This window comes from Carlito syrichta, unplaced genomic scaffold (assembly GCF_000164805.1).
Source record: "Carlito syrichta isolate Samal-C Ts95f unplaced genomic scaffold, Tarsius_syrichta-2.0.1 Scaffold287136, whole genome shotgun sequence".
Lineage (NCBI taxonomy): Eukaryota > Metazoa > Chordata > Mammalia > Primates > Tarsiidae > Carlito > Carlito syrichta.
Window position 1 is genome coordinate 1 of NW_007231232.1, and position 25794 is coordinate 25794.

Sequence of the window (25794 nt, forward strand, 5' to 3'; positions counted from 1 at the left end):
ACCTCATTAAACTGACAAGCTTCTGCAAAGTCAAAGAAACCATCAAGAGAGCAGGGAGAGAGCCTACAGACTGGGAAAAAGTATTTGCCAACTCTAGGTCTGACAAAGGCTTAACATCCTGGATCTACAAGGAACTGAAGCGTACTGAAAAGAAGAAAACAAACAACCCCATTATAAAATGGGCAAAAGACATGAACAGACACTTCACAAAAGAAGACATTCGAGCAGCCAACAAACACATGAAGAAATGCTCAACCTCACTAATCATCAGGGAGATGCAAATCAAAACCACACTGAGATACCACCTAACTCCAGTCAGAATGGCAATTATCAACAACTCAAAAAATAACAGCTGCTGGAGAGGGTGTGGTGAAAAGGGAACACTTCTACACTGTTGGTGGGAGTGTAAACTAGTGCAACCTCTGTGGAAAGCAGTGTGGCGATTCCTAAAAGCTCTAAAAATTGACCTTCCATATGACCCTGCAATCCCCCTACTGGGAATATACCCTGAAGAACACAAATCACTCTATAAAAAAGATACCTGCACACGTATGTTTATCGCAGCATTGTTCACAATAGCAAGAACCTGGAAACAACCATGCTGCCCATCAAAAGGGACTGGATTAAAAAAATGTGGTACATATACACGATGGAATACTACGCAGCCATAAAAAAGAACAAAATCATGAATTTCGCTGCAACCTGGATGGAACTAGAGTCTATAATACTGAGTGACCTCTCACAAAAACAAAAATCCGAATATCACTGTTCTCACTCATATAATGGACCTTGAACACCCAATGCAATACTATGAGAAAATGACGGATGGTACTGGGAAACTATGGGGGGGAGGGGGATGGGATTAACAGTAGCAAATATCTGTCGGGGGATGGGAAAACACTTCTTATCTACAGGGTGCCTGAATGAAACGTCATTGTACACCTACCCTTAACTGTACCCCACAAAACCATAATAAAAAATACTGATTAATGAAAAAAAAAAAAAAAGATCAAATTCTTATACACGATGGAATACTACGCAGCCATAAAAAAGAACAAAATCATAAATTTCGTAGCAACCTGGATGGAGCTAGAGTTTATAATAGTGAGTGACCTCTCACAGAAACAAAGATCTGAGTATCACATGTTCTCACTCATATAATGGACCTTAAACATCCAATGTAATACTATAAGAAAATGACTGACAGTGGTGGGAAACTATGGGGGGGGAAGGGAGATGGGATCAACGGTAGCAAATATCTGTCTGGGGATGGGGAAACACCTCTTATCAACAGGGTGCCTGAATGAAACGTATTTGTATACCTAACCCTTAACTGTACCCCACAACATCATAATAAAAAATATTGATGAAAAAAAAAAAAAAAAAAAAAAAGTAGGCAAAAGATATGACCACACACTTCTCCAAAGAAGATATATGGGCAGCAAACAGACAAATGTAAAAGTGCTCCGCCTCACTAATCATCAGAGAAATGCAAATCAAAACCACATTGAGATATCACCTAACCCCTGTAAGAGTGGTCATCATTAATAAAACAAACAACAACAGATGCTGACAAGGATGTGGAGAAAAAGGAACGCTTCTACATTGCTGGTGGGAATGCAAGCTTGTACAACCTCTCTGGAAAACAGTCTGGAGATTTCTGAAAGAACTAGAAATTGACAAAATTGACCTTTCATATGACCCAGCAATCCCGGAGGAACTCAAATCATTCTACAAAAAAGATACCTGCACAGAATGTTTATTGCAGTTCTATTCACAATAGCAAAAACATGGAACCAACCATGTTGCCCATCGAAGTTGGACTGGATAAAAAAAAAATGTGGGACATATACACAATGGAATATTATGCAGCCATAAAGAACAACAAATATATGAACTTTGCAGCAACCTGGATGGATTTGGAGTCAATCATACTCAATAATTTATCACAGAAACAAAGAGCAGAATTCCATATGTTCTCACTCATAAGAGGAGTTTGAGCAATTATAATGCTATAAGAAAGCAATTGGCAGTAATGGGAAACTGTTGAGGGGGTGGGATTTGCAGTTGAGGGAAACTGCTAGGGGAGGGAGGGGCATACCTCATTAACAGTGGTACCTGAATGATCAATGTTTGTATACCTAACCCTGAATTATATCCCATATCTTTACAATAAAAATTTTTTAAAAAACAGAAAAACAGAAAGACTGGAGGAAAATAATTTTTTAAAAAAGGAATCAATTTGAACCCCACACATATATTGACACACACCTTACACTATAAGAAATGAATATTAAAAAACCCAGAAGAAGCCGGGCTTGGTGGCTCAGCCTGTAATCCCACGCCTTGGGAGGTTGAGGTGAGTGAATTGCCTGAGCCCGCGGGTTCGAGACCTGCCTGGGCAACTTGGCAAGACCTCATCTCTACAACAAATCATAAAATCAGCCAGGTGTGGTAGTACGCACCTGTAGTTCTGGCTACTCGGACGACTGAGGCGGAAGAATCGCCGGAGCCCAGCAGGTCGAGGCTGCGGTGGCCGGGAGTGGCCACTGCACTCCAGTTTGGGTGACAGAGTGAGACTCCAACACACACACACAAAAAAAACCCCAGAAGAACAAAAGAGTAAAAATCAACAACAACAACAAAATTGAAAGATGAACACTCAATCATTCACATAAACACATAAACAGAAAACGATAAATAAAAGAAGAAAAAATCAGAAAAAGAATAGAAAAAATAAATTTGGCGGGATTAAAGTCAAACCCTCACATACACATTCATGCACAAAGGAAAAATATTTAAAAGTAGATGAACAAACTAACAGTCAAAATTTTTTTTAATTAAAAAATAATTGAAAATTTAATTAAAAAAAAAAAACCCTGCCCTGTTGTTGCAGGCTCTGCAATTGTTCCTCTAATCAGGTCTCTCCTGCAGAGCCACCTCTTTCACTCTCTCCTCAGGGAACGAAGCAGGGAAAGAGGAGGGGCAGTGGAGGTGGGTGGGGCTGCAGTTCTCCCCTCTCACTCTCGTATGGTCAGGAAGATCTCCTCCCATGGGGAGATACGGGATTGTCTTTTCCCCTGGTATGTACTCTCACCAAGAGTACCCCAGTCAGTCCTACCCTAGAATTGAGTTCTATTGCATCTGATGTCCAGGCTCCACCCAGGTTTGTCCCTCTCAGTCCGAACCCATCTGTGTGGGTCTGAATTTCAGAGGATTGCTGGGGAGGAGGAGGTTTGGGTCAGCTCCGGACTCACCACTGATCTCTTTGGAGTTCTTCCTCTTCCTTTTCTGGCCACACCCTTTGTCCCACAGCTGCATCAGGGTAGATGGTAGGGCACCTGGAACTCAGCGCTCATCAGGTCCCTCTGAAGTTTGTGCTCTCAGGATAGTCCTGCTGGGCCATGGTCAATCCCTGAGCAGCTGATCCACGAGTCATAGAGATTGGGTCTGTTGTTCTGTGGTGAGCATGTTGGAGCACTTTCCTGTCCTGCCTTCAAGATTGTGGTGGGGAGCCTCTCTTGTCCTCTTCCATGGGAACTTACCTCTGTACTCCCTCCACACACAGCCCCTGCCAGAGTCCTGCCAGGTGCTAAAGTGGTGAGCCAAAGTTAGGAGCCAGCAGTCTCTCTCCTGCTTCAATGGTGAAGGAAAACCTAGGGCGATAGTTTCTCCCCACCACTTTTTCAAATGAAAACTTCTGCCTGTTTAAAAAAAAAAAAAACAATGGCGCTCTGCTTCTGCAACCTGGGAAGAGCCAGGACGGAGTAGAGAAGCTGCAGCACCAGCTGTGCACTAGGGCCCTGGCCACCCACTCATGAGTCCCATTTAGACAGTCTCTCCCAGCATTTTCTTCCCAGGGAGAGTTTGTTGGTTAAAAAGAAAAAGAAAAGAGTGCTTGGCTTTTGTGTCCCGGGAATAGCTAGGGTCCAAGCCCAACCACTGCGGCACCAGCTACTGTGCAAGAAGAGCCCTGACTGCTAGTTCCCTAGCCCTCACTCAGTCAGCCATTCACACACCCACTTGCTCACCAGCACATACACAAAAGTTTCCATACACTCACTCAGTCACATGGGACCCACATAGTCCCACTGGCTCAGTCATCATCTTCCCGACTTCTCCTGACTACTCTTTTTTCCCAAAAAATTATTTTCCTATTTAATCTGAAATACTGTTTTTCTTATTTCTCCCTGTATTTCTTTCCACATGCCTTCCAACTTCTTCAGTTCTTCCTCTTCCTGTTTCTTAAATGTTGATCTCCAGAGTTCTACCTTTAGCTCTCTTGCTTTCGTCCAGAATTTGGGGGGATTCCTTTGGTTTTAACTCTCACAGATGCACTAATTATCCTAAAACTATAACTCCAGTCCAAATTTTCTGAGTCTTGGACCCATATATGCAACTTTCTCTATCATGCATTAACAAGGTAGCCATAGGAAACTCTAACTTCACACGATCATCAACTCCACCTCAACTTCAAATCTGGTCCTCCTCTAGCATTGCTCATTCATTGCCAATTCTACCACTCTATATCTGTTAAATTAATCACTTATTTTTCATTCTCACTGCCTTATTTCAAACTCTCATCATTTATTAAATGAATCATACAATTGTCCCATTTCTTGTTTTCATCTTCTAATCTATTTCCCTGAATTGCAATACTATACAGTATTGATCACATCACTCCTCTACTTAAAACTCTGAAATGACACTTCAGTACCTACACAAGAAAACCTAAATCCCCTAACATGACACTAAAGTCCTTCGTTATTTGATCTGACTACCTTTTCACCTCTACTACCTTCCCAATGCTCTACTTGTTTCCCAAACATGTTGTACTATTTCATTTCCATGTATTTCCTCTCTCTAGAATTTTATTGTTTTCCTCACCTGATTAACTTCAACTCAGTCCTTATGAGTTGGTTCAGGAACTTTCTCTTTGTTTGATACTGTAGATGGTTTTGGCTTTCTTAATCTGCATTCCTATAAAATCTATGTATACTTCTATCATATGCTTCAGTTTAAAAAAAAATACTTATTGAGCATCTTATGTGAATTCCACGCGAAATGTTTGGGTGTACATTGTATACTACATTATAATTGACGGATGACATAACTGGTTCATCTGCCTCTACCCTAGAAATTTTTTTGAGGTCAGGGCCTGTGTCACATATCTTTATTTTCTTGGTGTCTGGTACAAAGCCTGATCATAGGAGAAGCATAATAAGCATCAGGTTTTTTTTTTATTATTATTAATGTATAGTATGGTGGTTTGGTACTTTGTGAACTCAGCTAAAATTTGAAGTACTTTCCCAAGAATTCCTCATCCTTTATGGCTCAGAGTTATGCTTGTCCACAAGAGAAATTCACATGAGATAGAGAAGTCTGAAGCAAAGTAGTGACCATGTTATAAAATTTTGTATAGAACTAGATACTTTTGCAACTCAGACATATTGTCATTGATTTTGCTTACCTTGTTGGTGTGGTGCTGCAATAACTGGCTCCCTCAGCTCATGCAGGAGTTTTGTCTTCATCTTCTTTAGGCTCTGAACCAGGTGCATCTGCACCTATGATAAAAGGTACTAGTTTTTCCTCCTGCTCGCCCTCATTATAAAAATTGCAGTATATAAAAGAAAATATAGATTCACTTTGTCCTCATAGGCTCCAATTTGGCTATGCTACCCTCTGCTCCACATTCAACTTCCCTTTCTGACTACTGGCTTCACTGACTTTACACTCTCACCATATTCCTAAGCAATAGCTTTATATGGACTGCTTAAGTGGATCTTGTAGGAAAAAAATATCTCCTTCAGTCCATCTAGTTTCCCAGCTGGGGCCCTACAAATTACACTGACAAAAGACAGACTAACAATAGAAAAACAACTTGTTAATTCAAGCAGTATGTGTTATGCAGGAGAACATCAAAGACATGGTTAGAAGTCGAATTTATATCACATCTTAGCAAAGAAAAATAAATTTGTAGAGAAGTGACAAAAAAAAAGAAAGTGCTTATAAACTTTCAGGAGCAGAAAACTCTTGGAAGGTAAATATATGGGAAAACCTAATAAAATAAGGCAGCTTTGTAAAGATCTGTCTTGACTCCAATTTTTCATCGTTTTCATGGCCATAAAATGTCTCTGGGAAAGGGAATTTATGGCAATATTCATTTCTCAGACATTTCTGTTAACAAGTTCCTGAAAAGTTTCTTTCTGTATCTGATGATTCTCATTTGCCTCCATCTCAAAACAATCCTTATGCCAAAGTAGCATATTGTGGGGTGTCATATCCTGGTTCCCCACAATTCTAAAGTTGCACAGCACCAAATTTCTATGATAAAACTCTTATGCTATATATTTCATAATAGTACTGCTTTTGCGATCAAATGTTAATTGATGCAGAATTTGGTACCAGAAGTATTTTCAGGGTAACCACAGTGCTTTATTGATTCTAAGTTATCTGTAACTGATTGTTTGAACTGATTAGATCTAATGACACATAGTACCCATTTTCCAGTGGTAATGCGAACATGTTAGTCCATGTCATTACTTAAGACATCACCTGTAGATACCTATAATGAACAAGTTTTTTAGGGGGGTGGTGGACAGGCATTTATTGTTATAGAACATTTCAGTTAAGAAAAGAATAAAAAAAACAGGAGGAAGGTTCCAAGATGGCCACTGTGGAGCAGCAGACTGCTGCCTCTCTTGTCAAGCAAGGCAGAGGGTTGGCACACAGCCCTGATAGACAGAGACACCTCAAACATTTTTGAATGGGTGAAGCATTCTGCACCCAGCAAAGGTCATTTAGAATAAATAGAGACTGATGTCAAATGCTGGAACCTGAGTTTCACATCCCCCACCATGTTTCAGGCTTACACAGGAACTGAAGATCTGGTGAATGAGAGTGGGTAAGTAATCCTAAGATGCTTTGAGTCAGTTCACCCCCTCCCAGCCATGTGCAAGTCATCAGTCTCACACGGGAGGAGTCCTGGTCAAAGCACAGCAATGGGCAACTAGAATCCAAGTGGAATAAGGAACAAAACCTGTGCTCAGCCAGCTGCCATGAGCATGGCTTCCACAAGCAGAGCCTGGCAACTGACTCCTAGGTTTGCATGCAGAGTGAATTCAGCTGGTGCATGCTGCTGAAAGCAAGTGGTCATCTTCTCAGCCAGATCATAAAGAATCACCTCCAAGCTCTCTGTGCCTACAGAGGGCTGGCTGATCCCCACTCCCTTGTGTCAGGGAAGTTACTGTTTTTCAAGAGCAGAGTGTGGATTTGAACAAGGAGAGAGTGGCACAGAAGACGCATGAAGGCTTTCTCAGTGGGAAGGCTTCTGGGCTGCAAATGGCAGACAACAGATGGGGGATCCACTCCCCCATTCACTCTCCACAGAGTGCTAGAGACAGGGACTAGAAATTAATCCAACTAGATTAACAATGAGAGAGAAAATCTACAGTAGAGAAACCTGCCACAGGGTGCAGCAAGGAGCAGAAGTGAATGCCCCTCCTTCTTTCACTGAATGACCTACATTGAACCACAGAAAAGGCCTAGAACAGTCATTAACTAGCTTCAGAGCAAAACAACAACAAACTAACTAACTAGCAAAAAGTGGAATTATAAAGAGGGAAGAGAGGCCTTCAAAAACAAGAAAAAAATCAATGAAAAATATGGGCAATCCTCAGATTCTTAAAGAGACAACGCCCGTAAAAACAGCTATCAGAGCACAAACAATGGAAACTCCACAGAACAAACTTCACCAGATGACAGTCACAGAAATAAGACAGTGGATGACTAAAATGAACAAAGAGAAACTAGAAGCAAAACTCACCAAAGTCATACAGGAAGGAAAAACAGAGTTGGCCAATATCATAAGAGCCCATTCGGAAACAATAGAAATGAAGAACTTTGCCCTGGAAAATGAAAATACAGTTAAAAGCACATGCAGAGGAATGAATCTCAGAGTTTGAAGACCAAAATATGGAATTAACCCAGTCTGTCAAAATCATGGGGAAAAAAAGCTCAAAAAGAAGAAGTAAAGCCTCCGAGAGATATGGGACTATGTCAAGAGCCTAATCTATGCTTAATTGGTATATCTATCTAAAGCAGAAAGGACAACTGAGAACACCATAGAAAAAACATCCCATTAGATCATTTCAGAAAACTTTCCACATCTACTAGAGAGGCAACCAGTCAAGCACAATTGATTCAGAGAACTCCTGCAAGACATCACATGAGAAGATCATACTCAAGATACATAGTAATCCACTTCCACAAAGTAAGCATGAAATTAAAAACCCTAAAGGCATCAAAAGAGAAGGTCAGCCCACCTACCAGAGAAGACTGATCAGAATTGCTCCAGACATATGTGCAGAAACACTAAAAACCAGAAAAGACTGAAGTTCAATTTTTAACATGCTTAAAGATAAGCAGTTCCAGCCAAGAATTTTCTATCCTTCCAAGCTAAACTTCACCAGTGATGAAGAATTAAAATCCTTCCCAGATATCCAGTCTAACAGAATATGCCACCTCCAGACCAGCCTTTCAGGAGACGCTTAAGTAGGTGTTCAACACAGGGGGAAAGAAAGAAAGAAAAGAAAAAAACAGTCATATACATCACAAAATTACAGGCAAGCACAGAGTTAACAGAGAACTCACAAAAGGGAAAATACACACACATATAAATACAAAAGTAAAATGGAAACAAAATAATTCCCTAAAAGCCCTATGACAGGGATAAATTCTCACATGTAAATAATCAATCTGAACATGAATGAACTAAATGTGCCACAGAAGAAACATAGAATGGCATACTGGATAAAGAAGCATGATCCAACGCTGCTGCTTCCAGGAAACTCATCATCACCGCAAAGAACACTCACAGGCTCAACATTTCAGGTTGCAAAAAGGTCTTTCAGGGAAATGGAAAGCAGGTGAAGTTATCCTGATATTGGACAAAACAGATTTCAAACCAACAAAAGTTTAAAAGAACATAGAAGGACACTACATAATTGTAAAGGTTCAATTCACCAGCAAGAAATATCCATCTTAAACATGTATGTACCCAACACAGGAGCACCAGGTTTTACAAAACAATTAATAAGTAAGCTCAGAGAGTACATTGACTCACACAATTATAGTTGGAGATCTAAATAACCCCCAACAGCTTCAGATAGATATTCAAGGCAATAAAAATTTTTTAAAAACTTTAAAAAATTAAAATAAGAGAAGCTCCAGAAACTTAACTTGACACTCAATCAAATGAAATTAATAGACATCTAGAGAACACTCCACCCAACATCTACAGAGTATACATTCTACTCATCAGCACATGGAATTTACTCCAAGATCAATCACGTTCTCAGACATAAGTCAAAAGTGAATAAATTTCAAAAGATCAAAATAATACCATGCATCTTCGCAGATCACAATGTAATAAAAATAAATATCACTACCAGCAAGATCTTCTCTAAACAAGCAAAGACATGAACACTGAACAACATGATGATGAACAACTTCTGAGTGAACATGGAAATCATGACAGAGAACGAGATTCCTGGAAACAAACAAAAACAGATGCACATATTCTCAGAATCTCAGGAATGCCACGAAAACAGTGTTAAGAGAAAAATTTATAGCATTGCATGCACGCATCAAGAAAACAGAAAGATCTCAAGTTAACAGCCTAATGTCACTCCCCAGCAAGAAACCTGGAAAAGCAAGATCATCTAAATCCTAACTTCAGCAGAAGTCAAACATACCATAGAAAAGATCAACAAGACAAAAGCTGATTCTTTGCACAGATAATAAAATGGATGAACCTCTGGCCAGATTGACTAAAAAAGAGAGAGAGAAAGGCTAAATAAGCACAATTAGAAATGCAAAAGGTGAAGTCACAAGTGACCCTGAAGAAACAAATTTGTGACCAAGTCCCCAAAAGTGAATGCCATAAAAGCTAAGATAGACAAGTGGAACCTGAACAAACTGAAAACCTTTTGCACAGCAAGAAAAATCATCAAGAGAATAAAAAACAACTCACAGAATGGGAAAAAAACATTCGGGAATTATGCATCTGACAAAGGCCTAACCTCCAGGAACGCAAGGAACTCAAATTAACTGAAAGGAAAAAAACAAACAACCCAATTAAAAAGTGGGCAAAGGTCATGAACAGAAACTTCTCAAAAGCTGACATACAGTCAGCCAACAGACATGAAAAAATGCTCAACCTCACTAATCATCAGAGAAATGCAAATCAAACTACAATGAGATACTACCTAACTCTGGTAGGGATGGCTATCCTTAATAAGTCAAAACAACAGTTGCTGGTGCCAGTGCAGAAAAAAGGAAATACTTCTACACTGTTGGTGGGAGTCCAAGCTAGTTAAATCTCTATGGAAAGCAGTTAGGCAATTCCTTAAAATTCTCCTTCCAAACTGTCAGGGGAGGTGGGGTGGGACTAGCACTTGAAGGAAACTGCTATGAGGTATGCCCCCTTGTTGATGAGAGGGTACATGCATGAACAATGTTTATATACCTAACCCTGAATTGTACCCAACATCTTTATAGTAAATAAATTAATTAATAAAAAAATAAATAAATAAAATAAATTCACCTTCCATACTATTCAATAATCCCTCTTCTGGGAATATACCCAGAGGAACATAAATCATTCTACAAAAAAGACACCCGCACATGCATGTTTATTACCACACTATTCAGAATAGCAAAAATATGGAACCAACCCTACTGCCCATTAAAAGTGGACTGGATAAAGAAAATGTGGTACATATGCACAATGGAATACTATGCAGCCATAAAGAATTACAGAATCACCGACTTTGCAACAAATTGGATGGAGTTGGATATCATCATGCTAAGTGAACTGTTCACAAAAGCAAAGAACTTAATACAACATGTTTTCCCTCATAAGTGGGGCCTAAACATTAGTCACATTAGCACAAGGTAGGGATTGGCAGTTTCTGGGTACTGCTAGGGGAGTGAGGGAGGGAAGAGTGTGGGGAGCACGTGACAACACAAAGGGTGCCTGGTCCACTACCAGCGGGAGTGAGGGCCAGTTAGAAGCCCAAACTTCACCTGCATGCAGCCTACTTATGTAGTCAATCCTCATTTGTACCCCAAATCTTGATAATAAAATAAAATAAATAACAACGATGACAACAACATAGCAGTCTAATGAGTAGAACAATTACTCCCAAGTGTATTGGAGAAGGTGGGGAGAGAGACCCATGGCCATTATCAGGGTGACTGCATTCAGGAAATGGGATTATTCAGACTTTTGTGGGATTACTGGACATTAGCTAAGAACTGACAATAATTATTGGAGACACAAAATGCTACTGTGGTTCACAGTAGGTGTTATGTAGGTCAGGTAATTAAAAGAAGCCTACCTCTGATCTATCTCTCAGTGTAACAGTGAGTATTCAAACCCACACTGGATTATTTCCCCAGTTCCAAATGCCTAGTTGGAAGAGACCTACTCAGAAACTGGCAGAATATTCATCTTGGGTTTCTGATCTATGAAATGAGGACTATTAGAGTTGGGGGAAAAGTGGAAGCTATTAAAATTACCTTTACCTACCACATCCCATAGTAAGTTGACTATTTAACCTGTGCAGAAACCAGAACAACCATGGAGAATGGATGACAGCAGACTATAAAAACCTTAAGTCATAACTCCAACTATAGCTGCTCTTCCAGACGTGGTTTTATTGCTGGAGCATATCAACATATTATTTGATGACAAAAGCACAACATATAGTGGTTTTTTTTGGATGTTGGAGTTATTTGGGTCTTTATTTTTGTCTTCATTTAAGTTTAATCCATGTACTGTGTAATACTTATGGCTGTTGGTTTTGAGTGGGCTCAGAACAGGAGAAGGCTCTGCATAAGTTCCAGACTCCTATGCATGCAAGCTATTCGGCCACTTAAGTTGTATGATCCAGCAGATTTGAAGAGTTTGAAATGCAGTAGATCTGGGTGCTTGAAGTGTCAGGGGTAGATAGAGATGCTGTATGAAGTTTTTGTCGAGGCTCTATTGATGAATTACAGCACAGACACATATGATTTGAGAGTAGAGATTTGCCATCCATTGCAAGCATTTCTCGTTTTGATAAATGGTGTCTGACTTGTTATTGTCCTCAGTGGAGACCTCCAAGATACCGTATAATCTAAGCTGTCCTGCATAAATTGAGTTTTTGTCTGACCTACTGAGACACAAATTTGAGACTGAACAGAAGCATTTGATCATCAAGTGGAAGTTATATATTAGTTCAGCCTCAATTAGTTCCTCTAGGTGCAAGTAAGTTTCATGAGCAAGTGGCTCAGATACACATCAGCTTCACTCCTGCTACATTCCCCTCTTTCTCCCAGCCCTCATATATGTTCTCATGGGGAGTTGCCTATGATTGAATATGAAGAAGAGAAAACTTAAGCTCAGCTTACAAAATTACAAGTACCATCCAAAGCTTGACAGATGCGTCACTGTAACTTCATTCCGGATGGCCCTGGAAAAACGTTGTGAAGAGAAATTCTCCCAGTAGGTAAAACTTTGATCAGTGAACCTGGCTGTTTATTGTACCTTACAGGAGAGATGGCTGAAGCCACAGATCTACACTGATTCATAGTTCAGCTGGATGTTCAGGGACTTGGAAAAATCTAAGATTGAAAGAGTAGTGCCAAGGAAATCTGGAGAATAGGTACGTGGATAGACCTTTGTGAATGGGGACAGAGAGTTCATTAAATAATGACCTCAGTAACAGAGAATCTTAATCAAATAGGCGAGTTTATCTGTTCTGTGCAAGTCATACAGTTAGCCTATTTCTCCAGCCACTTCAGTTATTACCAAATATTTTCATGGACAAAATAGCTATAGTGACAAGGTTGAAGATTATGCATGGACTGAGCAACATAGACTTCTTCGCACCAAGATTTCTCTGGTTATAGCCACTGCTGAAAGCACAACCTGCCAAAAGCAGAGATCAACAATGATCTCCTATATGGCACCCCTCTCTAGAAGTATCATCTAGATTCCAGGTGGTAGATTGTCGCATTGGATTGCTTGTATTAGTGGAAGGACATGGTAATATTATACTGGAATAGACACTAACTGGATACGGATTTATCATCCCTGTCTATACTACTTCTACCATATTCACTATCTGTGTCTTCCTATCCTTTATTATATTCCACACAGCATTGCTTCTGACCAAGGAACTAATTTTATAAACAATGAAGTGTGGCAATGGGCTCATGCACAGAAGTTCCTGTGGGTCATTCACATCACTGAAGTTAGTGTTGGTGAAATAAACTACAGGTTCCAATTTGTCTTTATGGATTATGTTTCTCTTCACAAAGTTCGTTTTCTCCTGTGGCTTCTAATTTATCCTTGATGGTTCTAATTCATTCTCGTATATTCTGTCTTATCCTCACAGGTTTTAGCTTGTCCTTGCTTGCCCCACTTCATGCTCATCTTTCCTCCCTGGTTACCAGACCTTTTGACTTCATGCCCAACATTCGATGCAGAGGCAATAGCCTTACATAGACTACTTAGCCAGATCCCGCAATAGCATATTAAATTCCTATAACAAATCTCCCTGATATTGTATCATTTATAAGGTTCTAATTCTCTGTCCAAACCCTATTATTATACACCAGCTATGTAAGTTTTCTACTGAGCTTCCAGTGCTGTGTTTCTGATGTACTGGTTAATTCAGATGACAGGATTTTTTGCTTTGTTTTGTTTACTTTTATTCTATTTTTTAAATTTTATTTTAAAGATGTAGAATACAGGGTTAGGTATACAAACGGTCATTGTGTAGGTAAAGATTTGGCCTCACTTTTTTTTTTTTTTACTTTTAAAAGGCAAAAAAAAGTCATTTTTGCTTGTGGCAATCTTGTTTCATTTCTGCTCCTGTGCTGCTTCTGAGCATAATTTAGCATTTCAGGTTCTAATTAAAATGGCAATGCATTTCAAAATGCTGAAACTGAAAGTAAAACTAACAAGTGGAATGTCCCTTTGGCCTAAGACTTCATATGAGTTAGGTAATTCCATGGTTCTTTCCTTACTTAACCTGCTGTCTCTCTATGTCTGCGTTCATTCAGAAAATACTATTTTATTTATAGGGAATATGAAAATAACTATCAAAATGGGCACATCGGGCTCTATTTAATCATGGGAGGCAGAATATACAATATACACAATGCAATATCCAACTGGTAAAAGACTTTTTGCATAGGCTCTGTCATTCTCTTGAACTTAGCTCAAGTATCCCTGGGAGATTGCAGTCAGCAGGAGCAGTGTTAGCAATTCCACAGATCATTTAGTCAAATGCTTTCATCTAAGATTGTTTTTTTCTTCATTTAAAGAGGAGAAAAATAAAAGCTTGGTGTCTCAGGGGGATGGTAATGGTATTAGTCTCTCCTGCCAGGGTGTAGAAGGGTCTCAGGGGAAACATTTGGTCCCTGATTTTGGAGGGATACAACTGTGAAACTAACCGAACTTAATGTATTCATCTACCTGTACTCCCCAAGCATACATATAGGTTGCTGGCTGTGGTATTCTATTCAGAAATTTCTGCTCCTAGTGCTTGAGAGATGCTCCAGAGTCAGGCCCAAGGAATGTTAGGAACATCGGCCTAGCACAAGCCCCTTTTAGAAAAATGAAAAAAAAAGAATTCTATTTTTCTTTCTAATCATCGTTTAACCTCATGTACTCATGCTGCATTTTGTGGGACAAGTGTGGTAGATAAAATAATGAGTCTCCTTCCCAAAGATCACATCTTAGTCCGTGGAATTTGTGAATATGTTACATTACATGGAAAAGGGGATTGCATATTGCAGATGGAATTAAGGCTACTAATCAGCAGACAAAAGTATCCTGGATTATCCAGATGAGTCCAATGTAATCACATGGTTCTTTATAAGTGGAGAAGGCCAGTGGGAGAAAGAGAACCGGTGAGATGACAGCATGAGAAAGACTACTCAGCATAGCAAGCATTGAAAATGGAAGAAGAGGGCCACAAGCCAAGGTATGGGGACAGTCTGTAGAAGCTGAAAAAGGGAAGAAAATGGACCTCCCCAGAACCTCTAAAAGGAATGTAGCACTGCCAACACCTTGATTTTAGCTCAGTAAGATCTATTTTGGTTTTCTGACATCCCAGTCTGTAAGAATAATGCATTTCTGATGTTTTAAGGATCCTTAAGGTTTTCATAATTTGTTAAAAATTATGCAGCGATAGAAAACGAATGCAGAAACAATAGGGGATGTGCGTGCTGAGCGAGTGCTGCAGCCTCCCCGCCCCTCCCGCAACGCTCAGCCCGGGGATTCCCCTGGCTCGCCTGCCCGCCATGGCCCACAAAGAAGCAGCCTTTGACAACGCAGTGGAAGAACGTGTGATCAATGAGGAGTACAAAATATGGAAAGAGAATATCCCTTTTCTTTATGATCTGGTGATGACTCATGCCCTGGTGTGGCCCAGCCTAACTGCACAGTGGCTTCCAGACATAACCAGACCGTAACCAGACCAGAAGGGAAAGATTTCAGCATTCATCGACTTGTCGTGGGGGGAAACACGTGGGATGAACAACAGCATCTTGTGATAGCCAGTGTGCAACTCCCTAATGATGATGCTCAGTTTGATGCGTCACACTACGACAGTCAAAAAGGAGAATTTTGAGGTTTTGGTTCGGTTAGTGGAAAAATTGAAATAGAAATCAAGGTCAACCATGAAGGAGAAGTAAACAGGGCCCGTTATGTGCTCCAGAACCCTTGCATCATTGCAACAAAGACTCCATCCAGTGTTGTTCTTGTTTTTGACTATACAAAATATCCTTCTAAACTAGACCCTTCTGGAGAGTGCAACCAAGATTTAGCTCTTTGTGGACATCAGAAGGAAGGCTATGGGCTTTCTTGGAACCCAAATCTCAGTGGGCACTTACTTAGTGCTTCAGATGACCATAGCATCTGCCTATGGGACCTAAGTGCAGTTCCAAAGGAAGGAAAAGTAGTGGATGCGAAGACCATCTTTACAGGGCATACAACAGTTGTAGAAGATGTTTCCAGGCATCTGCTCCATCAGTCTCTGTTTGGGTCAGTTGCTGATGATCAGAAGTTTATGATTTGGGATACTTGCTCAAAGGATACTTCCAAACCAAGCCACTCAGTTGATGCTCACACTGCTGACGTGAACTACCTCTCTTTCAATCCTTATAGTGAGTTCATTCTTGCCACGGGATCAGCTGACAAGAGTGTTGCCGTGTGGGATCTGAGAAATCTGAAACCTAAAGTTGCATTCCTTTGAATCACATAAGGATGAAATATTCCAGGTTCAATGGTCACCTCACAATGAGACTATTTTGGCTTCCAGGGGTACTGATTGCAGACTGAATGTCTGGAATTTAAGTAAAATTGGAGAAGAACAATCCTCAGAAGATGCAGAAAGTGGGTCGCCAGAGTTGTTGTTTATTCATGGTGGCCACACTGCCAAGATATCTGATTTCTCCTGGAATCCCAGTGAACCTTAGGTGATTTGTTCTGTATCAGAAGACAATATCATGCAAGTGTGGCAGATGGCAGAGAACATTTATAATAATGAAGACCCTGAAGGAAGCATGGACCCAGAAGGACAAGGGTCCTAGATATGTCTGTAATTCTTGTGATTCTAGACTCCCCGTTTTTCCTCTCTACCCTGAGATTGATTGAATACTCATTTTTTAATAGATATTTTTTATTTTAAAATTGTAGGGTACAGTTAAGGGTTAGATACACAAATATGCATTGTGCAAGTACCCTTGTTGATAAGGTTAACACTGGTTTTGAGACCTACAGACTTTGTTCGGCTATCCCACCATATAGGTACCACCAACAATGCTATTAACCCAACAGTGGGTATTTTCTAAATATTAACTGGGGGACTTGATTCAGCAATACCACAGACTTACATTTAAATTTTCTTCAGGAATTTTATAGTAACAAACCAGGTCTAAAATAGCTACAGAAAGAGAAATAATATGTGGATTATTTTTCTTCTTATGCTGTAGCCTCATGTTTTTCAGACTCATTTAAGTAAAAGCTAGAGTGAATAAGGAATAGAGTCAAATGAGGTAGGTCTCTGAGTCATGAAGTATAAATAAATACTGCAAGATGTCATTTTTATTAAGAAAATAGGGGAGATTCAAGTCGTTTAGATTCCTACTCTAAAATCTTCACACCTGACTTTCCAGGATGCACATTTTCATATGTAGACCAGTTTCTTCTTGGTTTCTTCAATTAAGTCAAAACTGCACGTTCCTCTTTCCCCATATATTTTTGCTCATTAGTGTATTCATTGAGCTATTTTCATATTGTTTCTTTCCTTTCTGTGAAATGGTCGTTTTTTTTTTTTTAACTTGGGACCATCAAATTGTAAAGATGTATGTTTTTACCTGACAGTCATACCACAGGTAGATTGTCAAGTTGAGAAGAGTGAATCAATAACTTGTATTTGTTTTTAAAATTAAATTAATCCTTGGTTAAAAAAAAAAAGAAAGAATGAATGAATGAATGAAAGAAAGAAAACAGGAGGTAACAGGTTTGTTTTAACATGCATCTATACCTGTCCTGACCATCTAAATGACCATTAGAAGGCCTCTTTATTAACCTTTTCTTTTTCTTCTTCTTGTCTGCTGTTTTGATTAAATTCCAACTTTTGGAAACCTCTTTCCTTTCCCTTGTGAAGTCGGTTTGCTCAAACCATTTTAGACCCAGGTTCATAAGTCTGTTTATAATTTTTTATGCACTCTCATTTTCCACTTAGCGTTGTCTTTCTTCACCCAATCCATTCTGTGCATTTATGTGCCCCTTGCTCCCCTCAAAAACCATTAATATTTGTCTATGTCCTGGCTCTCAGGCTAAGATTCAAACACAAGCCTTGGTCCTACTCTCCTACTATATTAACAAGCCTATTTCTCTCAGAGTAGCTTGCCTCATAAATGCTAAAAAAGCAAGTTAATTAACCTAATTCACACTAAGTACCTTTCCTTCAGCCCTCTGAGGAGTACTTGTCACAGAGGAAGAAAGGAATGAAGTGTGTGTTTAGCAGGGTAGGAGAGTATGGATTAGTATATAAAAGTTGCTTCCGTTTAATCCACTGACATGTTATGACTGCTGAAAACTGATCACTTGTCTGATTTCAGGATTACATCTTCACTTTTGTTCTTGTTTCAAACCTTGTGAGACCAGAGGAATTATTAATTCTGGTATTGTATACTTCTTAAACTCCACATTCATTATCCTCGAAAATTCTTTTCCTCCTCTCGTCTTTATATGGTACCTAAACTGAAACATTGCCTTTGTTTATTCGTGCTTTAATTCATTCGTCAATCTTCAATGAGCACCTGCTTCATGCCAGGCACTGTTCTGGATGCTGGGACTATAGGAGTTAAAAAGTCTTAAATCTCTCAAATGAGTAGGTGTTTTTCTTGGGGAACAAGGGTTGAGGGAAAATATTTTAAGCAGAAAGAACTGTATAGACAAAGCCACAGTGGCACAGAACACATTCATATGTCCAGGGACGCTTGAATTTAATTTTGGTATGAATGGAGTATAAAGTCATGGGAGAAAAGAAAGGCATGATGTAAAGCTTGAGAAGTAAGAACAAGGGATCACTGAAAGCCACACTAAGGTATTTATCCTTTTCCCTATGAGAATGAACCCAACATAAACCCAACCCACATGGAGACATGAAGCTGTTGTCCTTTAGTCAAGCTATTAAAGTTATAAAGCAAAGAAAAGATAGGATTTATGCATAAAAGTGGTTATTTTTGTTGCAGTGTAAAGAATAAATTGGAGAGAAAATACTCATTAGTAAATTATGATTAAACAGGAAGGAAAGTATGAAGTCCAGAAGTAAGGCAGTAACAGTAGTAACAGAGAAGAGAAGACATGTTGAGGAGATATTCTAGAAGTTGGTGTATGATTAGATGTAAAAGAATGAATGAGAGGGAGGTGTCTAAGAGGAGACAAAGAGATCTGTCTTGAGTTGTTAATGTGTTAAATAGTTTACAAATATTTGTTGACTGTTTATTATATACCATACACAAAACTACAAAGATAAATAAAATACAAACCCAACTCTCATGGAGCAATGGTCACTTAGAGAAAATAGACACATAAACAGATAATTACAATAAAATATGACATGTATGCACTATGCAAAACATCTACAGAGATGCCATGGGGACTCAGAAGCAGAACATGTATCTCAACCTGGAGTCTCCTAGAGAGACTTATTCCTGAGGGTATGTTGGAAGGTGGGAAGGAAGAACACAATATGTCTCCATCAGCAAGTATTTACGGAGAATGATGTATAGTTTAGTAGTAGTAAACTATACAGAAGAAGTAAGAAATGTTAAGAAATGGTGCTTCAGAGTCATGTAGGGGCCACATCATGAAGTACATCGTAAATCATGATAAAGGAATTAACCTTTATTCTCTGAAAGATTGGCATCCATTAAATGTATTAAATATGGAGGTGTAATAGTCAGATTTTTATTTTAGAAAGATTCTAGTCATTAGAGGCTAGAAAATGATTGAATAAAAGTGAGGGAAAGGAAGACAGTAAAAAAAATAATGAAAGAATCCAGGATTGCTCTCAGGTTGTATTATTAGATGCCTAGATAGATTTTGATGCAAGTTACTAAAACAAGTAATAGATAGTGATTTCAGTTAAGGTCACATTTTGACTAAGATATTGGAGACATGCAACCCATAGTTATAAATATGGATCCAGAGCTCAGGAGAGAGATTTGAGCTGAATATTCTATTTTGTCATTGTTCATACCAGTTGTAGTTGAAACTATGAGAAATGATTATATGACCCAAGAAATGCATGTAGAGAGAAGAACATTGGGCCAAGGAGAGACACTTGAGAGACATCAATGTTTAGGGCAGGAAGAAGAAAGAAAATGTTAAAGAAGATTGAAAAAAAAGGCTATATTGGAACAATCCCTAAAAAATGCAAAAAGATGATATTGAAATCACAATAAAAACACTAAATTAATAGAAAAGGAGGCAATACAGACAAAGGAACAGAAACAAAAATTAGTAATATGGAAGTCCAGGGAATAGAATAAACATGGATTGAATAGAAATCAATTTCAAACATAGAAGAAAGATCCAGTAAGTTAAAAATACAGAGCTAAGCTGGGCTCGGTGGCTCAGCCTGTAATCCTGCGCCTTTGGGAGGCTGAAGTGAGTGGATTGCCTGAGCCTGCGGGTTCGAGACCCGCCTGGGCAGTGAGACCTCATCTCTACAATAAATCAAAAAATCAGGTGGGCGTGGTAGCGCATGCCTGTAATTCCGGCTACTTGGAAGGCTGAGGCGGAAGGATCGCAGGATCCCAGCAGGTCGAGGCTGTGGTGGCTGGGAGCAGCCACTGCACTCCAGTTTGGGCGAAAGAGTGAGGCTCCAACCCAAACAAACAAACAAACAAACACAGAGCTAGCTGTTGAATTTGTCAGCTTGGAGATCATTGGTCACCTTAAAGTACTTTTTAGTCTATGTTATCTCATCAAACTGACAAGCTTCTGCAAAGCCAAAGAAACCATCAAGAGAGCAGGGAGACAGCCCACAGACTGTGAAAAAAATATTTGCCAACTCCATGTGTGAACAAAGTCCTAACATCTAGGATCTACAAAGAGCTTAAATGTGCTGAAAAGAAATAAACAGTCTCATTACAAAGTGGGCAAAATATATGAATAGACAGTTCTTAAAAGAAGACATAGGAAAGAGAATGAGAACTATGGATAAATTAGTAGAGGCAGAAAGACCATGAGGGAATAGAATAAAGAGCAACAAATTAGTCCCCGCTGAGGAGTCAATTCTAGGAGGGATCAAGAACCAGAGCAAGGGAATGGACTTGATTGGAAGAAGAGACACATTTTCCACTGAAAATTTAAGGAGGAAGAAAAAATGAATGCGGTTGAAATATAGTATAGGGGGGAATGTCAGGAGGCTGGAGAAACTCACATCTGATGACTCTTTTGATGAAATAGTGCAACATCATCTACTGATGCTTGAGCACAGGACTTAAAAAGACTAGGAAAATTTTGGTAGGTCCACTGAAATCAATGATGAGCAAAAATGATAGCCAAGAAGTATCAAGAATTTGGCTGAGATTGAGGGCAATGAATTTGTAGCCGGATTTTATGTTGCAGCACAAAGAAGCTCTAGGGCAAAACCCAAGAAACAGATTGTAGGGTGAATTCCAGATGGCATTTTACCAGGAAAGATCAGTGATAGAATAGTAATGCAATAAGTGGTGGTGCCACTCACTTAAACAGGAGATACATTTTCCTTGACATCTTCTATATCCAAGGAGCTACTTTAAGGTAGTAGAAAGAACAATAGATTACAGTGTCAGAAACCAGGACTCTGGTCTTGGTATGTACTAGCTCTTAAACCTTGGATAAATATTTTCTTCCTTCTGGGGCTCAGTTCCTGCATCCAACCATGAGGATAACCTCTAAAGGTCTTTTAAGTTCTGATATGCTATGACTCACAATCCCCAGAATCAGGACCAAGAAAGTCTCATGAACATGCAAGTGTGGGGGAACATTACTGTCAGGTTTGGACAGTAAAACTTAGCCAAATGTCTGCCCTCTTCACTGATCCATACCCTCCAGAGTTGCTTCAATCTCTGGACCCAAAGATACAGACACAGGTCACTACAAACCCACACACAACATATGCAAGATCGTTCCGACTAGCAGCAATTACATGGCTCAAGCCTAAGCATGTTTGACATATTCAGAAATGTTCCAAAACACATACCTTTTTCTCAGTGACAGAGATCAAATGTCCCCTTCTACTTATGAATGCCAATGCATTTGTGCTGCCCCCAAACCTCTTAAACTTATGATTTCATAGACACTGAATTCATCCCAAAGTTAAAGTGAGAAGGATAATATCCTTAAAATTTAGGCTAAAAGAAACAAAATGTCTTTGAAGTCTTCTGGCCTGTGTGAAATTTATCAAGCATTTCCAATTTAACTGGACTTGATGCTCTAGGCCAAAAGGATAAGGATAAGCTCCGAGGTCACATATCTCTTAAATCACATAAACCCTCTGACAGATTTGAAATATAAAAGATCTTTCTTAATCTTTCTCAAATGATTAAAGGACTAGACATTTTATTTCACTTCTGAAGTGCTAAAGTAACATTCTGATTGCATGTCTACTACTAAAGCAAGTATTGTGATCAGGGTTGGATTTTAAAATGTATTCATCTTGGGTGAAGTATTTCCTGAATGAGTGTGCTCAATGTTCTTTCATATAGGCTTGTCTTCTATAATCTTACACAGCCAGTATCCACATCCACCCCTAGCCAAGCTTCTGTCTGGTCTACACATTCATCCATTTATCTAGTCAGTCAAGATACATTATAAAAGCCTACCATATGCTAGGTATTAGAGTAGGTGCCAGAAATGCAGGAATAAATAATATATTGTCTGCAAGAAGTACACAGGTTAGTGGTAAATACAGACACGAAAATAATCATTACATTAGAAAGAAGATAAATAATAGACACATGGTTAAGGATCAGCCAACTTGGGATTAAATACCAGTTCAGTTATTTTTAGCTATCTGACTTTGGACAAGTGACTTTTAAATTTTTTTTTTTGAGTCTTGAAGTCTTCTACATGTATAAAATATACAATGTTGGGGCTTACTTCAGAGTATTGCAGTAAGGATTAGTGGTTCACAAGTGGTGAATAGTCAATGGTAGTTACTGTTATTTTTATTAATTATAATGGTAACAATAATGACAACATGGATTCTTCCTGGAGACACGATTAAAGGAATGTTTTACCCCATTTGAGTGATGACCTAAAAGATACATAAAGTTGCCTGTAGAGATAGGAAAGGGATGTTACTCCAGTTTGTGCAAAGAAGCATGGATGTATGAAAGGTTTAGTATATGTGTGGAAGAGTTCATAACTAAGCGGTGAAAGAGCTAGAGAATAATAGGAAAACCTGAATCTGAAAAAGTTTCTTTGCAAGTATGAGATTATTTACTTTCTAGTGAGCAATAGGATCAAGTGGAATGGAAGTAAAATGTTAATCAAAACTTCAGAAAAAAAATATATTTTCTTCAAGCCAAGATGAGTAACAAGGACCAGATTGACCTTCCCATGAAGTAGTTTTTAAAAACAGGCAAAATATATAAAGCAATGGTATTCAAGACACTAGAAACATAAGGCAATGGCAAACAGTGGTAGAGATAAGAACCAAATAAACTGAATCCTACTAATGCCAACTCACTCTGTTGAGAGAGTTTTCAGGTCATATCCATATAGCAGAAAAGTAAAACACAGGCAGAACCTAGAAAACCTCTAAAGTTGGGGAAACAGTATTGAGAAAGTCCATGGTAGCTTAAGTTCTCAACATAGAATAGAATGTCAAAGAGAGAGTAATACAAAAAAAGGAGTACTGGAGATTACAGAGTGTCTCTCTCAAGTATTTGGCAGAGCATACATGTGAGGAAACTTTCAAAGGCTAGGAAGAAGTATTAGTTAGCTACGGTTGCCATATGCTGGACAACTTGAACAACATAAATTTATTTTTCGCAGTTTTGAAGGTTAGAAGTACCAGATCAAGGTCTGGCATGGGCAGTTTCTGGTGACAATCTCTTTCTGGCTTGCAGATAATCACCTTCCTGTTACACCCTGACATGAGGTTTTCTGAGTGTTGGGGGAAGGAGTGGTTTCCTTTGTTATAAAGCTGCTAATTCTATCAGATTATAATCCTACATTAATGACTCCATTTAACTTTAATAGCCATTTAAAAGTCTAACCTCCAAACATAGTTATACTGGGACTTCAACATATGACCTTTGGAATGACACAATTAAGTCCATGGGATAAAAAATGAATATGATGTCTCACTACATTGAGAACAATAATAGAGCGATAAAATTTATTTTTTAAAGCCTCAAATATAATTCTTGGAGTTGAAAAGTACAATATATGAAATAAAAAGTTTGCTAGAAAGTCTCAACAGCAGATTAGAAAAGACAGAAAAAAGAATCGGTGACCTGGAAGATAGGTCAATTTAAATGATTCAATCTGAGTAACATAAACAAAAAAGAATGAAGAAAAGTAAACAGAGCACCAGAGACCTGTGAGAAGCCATCATATACACCAGCATAAACATAATTTAAGTCCCATAAGAAGAGGGGCAAAAACGGACAAATTAATATTTGAATAAATAAAGGCTGAAAACCTCTTAAATCTGATAGAAAACATGAATTTATACACCCAAGAACTCAATTAGGATTAAATATAAACTCAACAAGACACACCATAATTATCCTTTTGAAAGATAAAGAAATAATTTTTTTTTTTTTTGAGTTGGAGTCTCACTCTGTCGCCCAGACTGGAATACAGTGGCCACTCCCGGCCACCGCAGCCTCTCCTGCTGGGCACCGGTGATCCTTCCGCCTCAGCCTTCCAAGTAGCTGGAACTACAGGCGCACGCTACCACGCCCGGCTAATTTTTGATTTATGGTAGAGATGAGGTCTCGCCAAGTTGCCCAGGCGGGTCTCGAACCCGCGGGCTCAGGCAATCCACTCACCTCAGCCTCCCAAAGGCGTGGGATTACAGGCTGAGCCACTGAGCCTGGCAGAAATAATTTTAAAGGCAGCAAAAGACAAATTGTTAAATTCATACAGGTAATATTCAGTAAAGTTAAATAATTGACTTCCCATCAGAAACCACAGAGGTCAGAAAGTGGTGGGATTATATATTCAAAGTTATGAAAGAGAATGATTGCCAACTAAGAATTTCATTTCCATCAAAAATGTCCTTCACTGGACAGTAGTTTGTATTCATAGTAAGATATAAAGGGAACCAGTAAATATTTCTACAAAGATAATTATAAACAATAGTACAATTTTTAAAATTTTAACTATTTTTTCTCCTATTTGATTTAAAATAATAAATAAAGCTGTAAATATAAATATGTGGAATGATTTGAGTTCCTCCGAGCATATTCCCAGTAGGGGAATTGCTGGGTCACATGGAAGGTCAATTTCTAGTTCTTTTATTAATCGCCACACTGTCTTCCAAAGAGGTTGCACTAGTTTGCATTCCCACCAGCAGTGTAAAAGTGTTCCTTTCTCTCCACATCCTCTCCAGCATCTGTTATTGTTTGTTTTATTAATGATGGCCATTCTTACTGGAGTTAGGTGGTATATCAATGTGGTTTTGATTTGCATTTCTCTGATGATTAGTGAGGCTAAACTTTTTCATGTGTCTGTTGGCTGCCTGTATATCTTCTTTTGAGAAGTGTCCATGTATGTCTGTTGCCCACTTTTTAAAGGGGCTTTTTGTTTTTTTTTACCTTTCAGTGCATTTGAGTTCCTGGTGGATCCTAGATGTTAAGCCTTCGTCAGGGGAGGGGGGCTGGGATTGGCAGTTGAGGGAAACTGCTAGGGGCGGGAGGGGCATACCTCATCAACAAGGGTATCTGCATAATCAATGTTTGTATACCTGAATTGTACCCTGAATTGTACCCTACATCTTTATAATAAAAAAGAAAAGAAAATAGGTTTCCCCACAAAAAAATATGTGTTTGTGGACATATAATATATAAAGATATAATGAGAATGGCAATAATAACATAAAAAGGAAAGGAAACAGAACCATCTTGGAGAAGAGAAAGAGAATAATGGTGTGCTGGAGAAAAGCTTTTGTATGCTATTCAAATCAAGGTGCTATTAATGGAACTAGTTTGTTTTAA

General features: G+C 38.9%; 1 pseudogene; it reads left to right on the plus strand.

Moving 5' to 3' along the window:
• The first annotated feature begins 15290 nt into the window (after positions 1-15290).
• Positions 15291-16650, plus strand: LOC103254624 (annotated as a pseudogene).
• The last annotated feature ends 9144 nt before the right edge of the window (positions 16651-25794 follow it).